Raw genomic sequence first — 7,518 nt, forward strand, 5'->3', positions numbered from 1 at the left:
GTACAATGTGTACCACAACAGCACGTCTGCAATCGAGAACACAAGGTAACATATGGATGTTAGCTAGTTTCATAGAGCCTACCATCGCTAGTTAGGACATATTGTTATGCCCCCCGCAAGTTGTCAAGGATAGACACAACCGCTGGTACAGATTCAATCAATTTATTGAACAAATGGTAAGAAAACAAACACGAAATAAACACACGTTACACAAGCTGCCGATGGCCACAACTCACGCAGAATCACTCATCACACAGACTAGCTAACGGGTTTGGTAGTTAATGGCAAGTCAACCCTAAACTCTCATTCGCTGACATATAAGTCACTCACCAGACCAGGCCTGCCTTTTGAAGTCATACACATTCAAAGTCACAGATACTACAGTGGAACATGAGGATGACAATTCCAAGTGGACAAAAATAATACCTGCACCTCACATGCACATTTTGTTGTTTAATAATGCAAAATCATCTATCTGATTACTTGATTAATGGAGGGGACAATCGATAGAATACTCGATTCTAAAAATATTTAGCTGCAGCCCGAGTGTCAAGCTTGTTCATTATGATTTGTGTGGAACTGATTGTTGATTAATCGTATCTTGCAGTAAACTGAAGTGCTCTGCTGCAACCAACACAGGTGATGTTGATTCATCCTCAACTACTTTTCTTTCTCAACAAGTACATCAGTAATGGAGTGTTGAGCTTCCTCCATGCGGCATCCATCTGCTAAATACAATCAAAAACAGCAATTAAACGATGAATTGATCATTGATTTTACATGATGAGGAAAAACGTCCGCAGCATGTATTTTTTAAATGCTTTTATTGTGTGTGGTGTACCACCAGAATCAGAATCATCTTTATTTGCCAAGTATGTCCAAAAAACACACAAGGAATTTGTCTCCGATAGTTGGAGCCGCTCTAGTACGACAACAGGCAGTCAATTGACAGAGAACACTTTTGAGACATAAAGACATTGACAAAAACAGTCACTGAGCAATAAAGGGTTGCTAGTTATCTGGTAATGCCTGTACAATTATTATTATTATTATTATGTTTGACAATCGTGCAAAAAGATGCAGTCCTCTAGCACTTAGAGCAGTTCGAATGACTAATCTCGCAATAGTCTGGTGCAATGACCATTGTGCAAAGGGCGAGAGTATGCGGTTTAAAGCGACGAGTAGTGCGATAATCTGGGATAATGTTGATTGTGCAAATGTTGCAGATACTCCTCAGTCAGTGTGGAAATGGGGCAGGTGCTACTTTGGCGTGAGTGGCCAGTATTGGTTAACAACAGATATGCAAATAGTGCAGCGTGGCGAGACTACTACAGTGAGTGCACGAGTAGTATATAATTGGCCCGACAGAAATGTGACAACAAACTCAGACAAAAGAAATTGGCAGCATGCTGCAATGGAATTGTAAGTTAGCTTTTTAAGAAGTTGATTGCAAGAGGGAAGAAGCTGTTGGAATGTCTGCTAGTTCTAGTTTGCATTGATCGGTAGCGCCTACCTGAGGGAAGGAGCCGGTGACCTGGATGTGGAGGGTCCGAGAGGATATTGCACGCTCCACCCACAAAACCAAATGTCTGCTGACAATTGTTAGCAGCTCAGGGAGGAGAAATCACTCTTAACACACCCCCAAATCACAAGATAATCGCTCAGGAAAATCATTTACATACATCAGACCTTTGCTATCCTTTATTGGAAGGGAGGAAAAATTCTCCAATTAGGCCCATTTAGCAGTTTATGTGTACCCAACATTACATGCAGAGTAGCCAGCCACATTGTTAAGTTTAAGGGGTCCAAAGCCAGAGTTGCATCACATATTCTGCCAATAAATTGTGAAAAAGGGCACGGTAGATGATGCGGTCTGACTGCCTTGTTGAGGGAAAACCTCTCCGGGCAGCGAGCCTGCTGGTCATGTGGGACAAGATTTACTGACAAATGCTGGAAGATGTCAAAGCCACAAGCGGGTCCCATGGTTGAACCCGGCAGGCGCCTGTTGGACACGAATGTGGGTCAGGTCACAGAATAATAGTGGGGAGGGGGATCAGTGTGGCTGCTGTGGTTCACTGCATCCCCTTAGCCCAAGGGTGGCAAACTCATCGTAGTTCAGGGGCCTAATTTGATTTGCCAAAGGGGCCGGACCACTAAAATCCTACCTTTCTTAATATAATAATAAATAAAAATGAGTTTTCCCCTCTGTTTTAATGTGAAACAAAGCAAGTAAAATCGACAAATCTTTAAAAATCATTTTCTAAAATAACCTCAGATTTCTTGAGAAACTTTTGCTTCAGTTTGTCATCTACATGTGTGCATAATAACTGATCACAGGGATTATATTTTAAGGCACAAAACTTCAAGTCACAGGTATCTGGAACTGAAAAATACCGTATAGTATTGCACAGGGCAAGGAGAGCCAGAGTCACGATGCACTTTCAGCCTTTTATTGAACGGGACGAACAGTTGAGGACACGAACACAAATTGGCAAGGAGCAGCTAGCCAAAGCAGGCATGTGCACACATTGCCACTAGGTAGTGCTCAAGCACCTGCCCTTTTGCCCTGAAACAAAAAAATGCAGCTTTTGTACAGCCCATTTTATCTTCATTCGTCGATATTTAACAGAAATTGACCCCTCTCTGTGATCAATTATACACAAGGTGTTTTAGAAACGGACAAGCATTTATTTAGGCCCTTGGGAAAATTGTACATTTGTTCCCGCCTTGCCCCTAGCCCCACTCCTTCCAAAAAGCTGTCGTTTGAACACGGGTGTGTTGACTTTTCATATCCACTGTAGCCTCCCTTCACCTCCTTTGTTAATAGTTGTTTTACTGACTGTGTTATTGGAAATAATTACATAAGTTAAACGTTTCTTAATTGTATGACTAAATTTTAAAAAAGGCTGCCCTTTTTTTTTGGCTAGAGCGCCTGTCGCCAAAAACGTATTTGCACGTGCCTGAACCCCACCGAGTCTGACTCCTGATGTCACTCACTAGGCCACACCCCTTGAAGGCACACACCAACGCACGAACACTAGTGTGTGATCATTTCTACTCCATTATCACTTTACAAAACCAGTTCATTTCCTTATGTTATCTTCTATTGTGTTATTACGTTTTTATACAACACAGTGCTGTTTTTTTGTTGTTGTTTTTTTTTAAGAGGGTCTGGGGAAAACTGATTTCTAAATTGAGTTTTAGAACGAATTATAACGTACACTGTTCGTGAACTACATCAGCTTACTAAGCGGCTCGCTTTAAGTTGCAGTGATCGAAAAGATGAATCGACGTCACGAACTCAGTTCAAATGTCACCACACAATGAACGCACACTTTTCAAATTCCTTTCACAGTCATACGAACCTGAACAGAGGATTTACAATGGCGAGCGTGTTGACTTGAGGGTGGAAATCTGACTTTTATTTTTTAGGGGGCGACTGGAGACCGAATCCCCTCATGGGTGTGGGCGGCTCAAGAGACTTCTGGGTGGGGATCAAATCAACGCAAGGCGGACAATGACCGCACCGCTTCAAACTCTTTACCTCCCACCCCGGGAACAAAGTCCTTTATTCCCCATAACTACATCGACGGAGAGCTCATTGTAAGGCGTATTGTTGAAATGTAGCGAAGCCGGTTAGCATTAGGTCCTCCATCATTGAGAATAATCCGCTAGCTACCGTTCACTCGCACCACTGCTAGCCACGACAAGGCGCTAGAAAACGATAGAAAGACACAAACACAAAAAAAAAAAAAAAAAAAAAGACACGTAGGGCCGTCTTGGAACACGTACCACACGCAGCAGGTGAAGGAAATCCTCCCGTGGAGTTTACCGGTATCCGCGTGGAAGTGGAATGCGAGCTAAAAGAGTCCCTTCTCCTTCTTCTCCTTGTTGTTTATTCCCCGCTCACAGCTCTCATCAGTGGTCCTCCACCATCCGGCACCCGCCTCTCTACCAAACGCTGGCCGGCCGCGAGGGAAGGGTGGCACATGGAGACGCCCACAACGTATATCCGCAATGTGATTGGCTTACGGGAGTGTAATACTCGACTGCGATTGGTTCGAAACGATTTCCATTTTGACAAGAGCGACACTGCGGACCGGCCGTTGATGCTGCTGCAGTAGCCATAATGCCGAAATTTTTTATCGTATCGTTTCGTATTTTATCTTTCGACTATTGCTGGCATCTATTTTTATTTTAGCTGTTCTTTTATGTTTTACATTCAACCAATTCTGGCTTTATCGATATTTTTTTGTAGACATTAAGTGAATTCGCTTAACAATATGTTTAATATTATGTTAGTGGTGTGCAACTACAGTGTATTATAGCTCTAACTTAACTAAATATTTAGGGGAGGAAAAAGTTGTTTTATAGGGTTTGGCTTCATTCATAAATGTTTCAATGGTACCCTCTGTTGACATTACGAGACATTGCATCAACAATGGAGTCCTCGGTTTACGACGGCGTTTCGACGTAACACGAATTTGTACGTTGGAACCTAATGCAGTTTTAATGTCATAATTGAGCCAGAGCAATGCAGAACTACAGGCTAACTCTTATTTTTGTCATTTCTAATGCTCATGGTGGAATAGTTTCTAAAGTTGGCGGTTCGAATGTGGGCTGTGGCCTTCATGTGTGGAGTTTGCACGTATGTATTCATATCTCAAATCAGCTTTCCCCATTGAAATGAACGAAACTGCCGTTAATCCACTCCAAGGCCTTCAAAAAACACAGACAAATTTTTTGCAAATGTTTGTTAAAAAGAAAAACGACACTCTACAGCACTGGTGTCAAACTGGTGGCCCGGGGGCCAGATCCATCCCACAACATCATTTTATGTGGCCCGCGAAAGCAAATCATGTGTGTCGACTTCATGTTGCTTGTGAAAATACCAAAATTGGTGTCTTGAGATATTGCAAGCATTTTATGTTACCAATCACCTTTTTGAAATAAATGAAATCATAGTTGAGCATTTTTTATTAGCTTCTGATTTTAAAACTAGTTATCCATTAATTTGTTGTGTATATGTCATTATATGAGGCAATATTTTATATGAGTTCACAGTCATAACGGCCCTCCGAGGGAAAGCTATAACTGCACCCCTGCTCTACAGAATCGGACCATATAAACACATACCGTAATGACATAATTTACTAGAATATACAGAGTTAAACAGTTGGTGCATCGTAAAAATTCATGTTCCATTTCGGTATGTGTGAATCAGCCAAGTAATTACATAGAGACGTATTAGACGTAGATTTGATGATGAAACCCAGAAGACTGTCTTCTAAGCTGCAAAAAAAACATTGTCATTTCCCCCAGAGGATAAAGAATATATGCTCGTGAGTATCGTTATGCTCTGATCCAGTTGTCTTCAAATTTAAGTTGTTTAAACGTATAATGACCGCAACATTGATGTTAGTTTTGTTAGCCCGTCTGTGCTGTTTTTCATTTTGTGTTAGCATTAAGCTAGTGGACTTTTGTAAGACAAAGTTAATGTAATGTAATGTAAACAATTTTTCCTCGTTAAAATACCCATAACAACAATTTTTAGTTTTTGGGAATGAATCAATGGCATGATCCTTAATTGTGAGCGGAAAGGGTTGTTTGTCTGTATGTGCCCTGCATTTGGCTGGCGACCAGTCCAGGGCACACCCCTCTACTCTCTCACTCAAAGTCAGCTGGGTTCGGCTCCAGCTCACCTGTGAACTTAATGGGCACAAGCGGTATAGAAAATGGATGGATGGATGGATGGGTTTAATAATTCATAGAAACTTGATGGAGCAATGGCTGGAAGTGTACAGGCCTTCGACATTTAATGTTTAATGGTTCTGAAATGATTCATGGTGGTGTCTTATTTTTTGGTCAACTTTTCAAACCATCCTTCTTTACCGACCTCATGACTTTGGGATAGAGTTCTGTCACGTACAGAAAAGCAAACGGTAAAAAGCTCCTTGGGCAAATATCTTGCCCAATGCTCCGACCGCTGTCAGATAAGCGCCTTTATCTGAAAATAAGAAATCCAGAAAGGATGGCCCCTGAAATCTCAGCTGTTCTTTCAGTCACACGTCTCACTCTCGATCGCTTACCCCAAGTCCAGACACATTGAAACTGATTCTGTAAGAAACTGGAGGCCCTTCCAAACCTTGAACCTCAACCCCCATTTATCAGACGGACCTGGAATCTCCCCTAACTGTTCAGTTCCGTGAACACGTCGTCAAACTTCATCTCGAAACTGCTACTCAAAACGTTGAATATTCGGCAGTTGCAAACACTTGTTCCTGTGCTTTATAATGTGTCTCCATCAAATTATAATACCCACCTGGCATGTTTTTTTTTTTTTTTGGGCAAGGTTGTTCAGTACAGTAGTTAATTTTTGATGACAAGTTAAACTTTGAGTCCAAGGCTTACTGTATGTGTATTATCAGCGCAAGCGTTTTCGAGAGACAGTTAACGCTGTCAGAAAGTTAAATCCATATTCAAAACCTGCTGGGTGACGGGAGGTGAACAGGGTTATTCATCCATTTTCTACAATGGTTGAATTCATCTTTTTTCACAAATCAAATACTATTGGCCTGTCCCCACGTCGATTGTTATTTTTACGCATTATTAACCATTTTAAAGTGTCGGAAATAGCTTTATTCTCTTGAAGACTCAACTGAGAAGAAAACTCTGCCTCTTCCTTCACTCTGCTGGAGCCATGTGGCATTTTGTCGCCTCAAGATAGAAAGTCTGGATGATTTTTTTTTAAACAATACCAAGTGGCAATAGTTAGGTTAGATCCATTTGAGTAAGCCTGTTTAGTAAAAAAAAAAAAAAAAAAAAAAAGGATCGCTGTAATGCTTTGATCCAGAAGGAACTGCATGGTCAGCCACGGCGGTTAAGTGGGTGCAGATTCATTTCCACCTATTAAACTGCTTAGTTAGCTCTTCGTTTTATTTATTGCATCACTCAGACCTCTAAGGCCTTTGAAATAGAGTTTGAGAATGACATAATGAAATAATAGAATTAAAAGGAATTCAACCGTTGTTGTTTTTTTTTTTTTTTTTTTTGTCACACTGCATCAATTGAACGCCCGCATGATGCCCCTTCTGGTGTGCCCACCTTGACCACCTGGGGGGAGTATAAGACAGACTGTTGGATATGCCACTGTTCATTGAGGCGTTATTATCAATTCCACGGTCTCGCGTGGAGGCAGCGGCCAGTCGTATTGCAGCAGGGCGCGTCTTTCCGAGAACTCAAGTGTGATTCATAATGACGCTTAATTGAGAGCTTCTCTCTCAGCTCATCAGTACGGTACTAATATTAGTCGTTCTACACAGAGGATAAAGAATATGCGCTGTGCTGTTATATTGTCTATCCACATATTGTTAGTGCACGGTTCGTGTTCTATCTATTGCTTAAAGGGCTAAAACACTGCACCATAGATGCTAATTTCTGTTGGATCCAGTTTAGTAAAGATTTAACCTTCACGGTAATCGATTTCTCAGCTTCATGAAGTTAAAACCACACATCTGC

General features: G+C 41.4%; 1 protein-coding gene across 3 annotated transcripts in view; it reads right to left on the minus strand.

The window, feature by feature from the left end:
- LOC133477204 (myosin-10-like) overlaps nt 1–3,969 on the minus strand; it is a 53,782-nt gene extending 49,813 nt beyond the window's left edge. For all 3 annotated transcript variants that reach the window (XR_009788257.1, XM_061771710.1, XM_061771709.1), the window contains exon 1: nt 3,793–3,969. The gene's annotated coding sequence lies outside the window, so the exon portion shown is untranslated. The remainder of the gene's footprint in view (nt 1–3,792) is intronic.
- Between the last annotated feature and the right edge of the window lie 3,549 nt (nt 3,970–7,518).

This window comes from Phyllopteryx taeniolatus, chromosome 4 (genome assembly GCF_024500385.1).
Source record: "Phyllopteryx taeniolatus isolate TA_2022b chromosome 4, UOR_Ptae_1.2, whole genome shotgun sequence".
In the NCBI taxonomy this organism is placed as follows: Eukaryota; Metazoa; Chordata; class Actinopteri; order Syngnathiformes; family Syngnathidae; genus Phyllopteryx; species Phyllopteryx taeniolatus.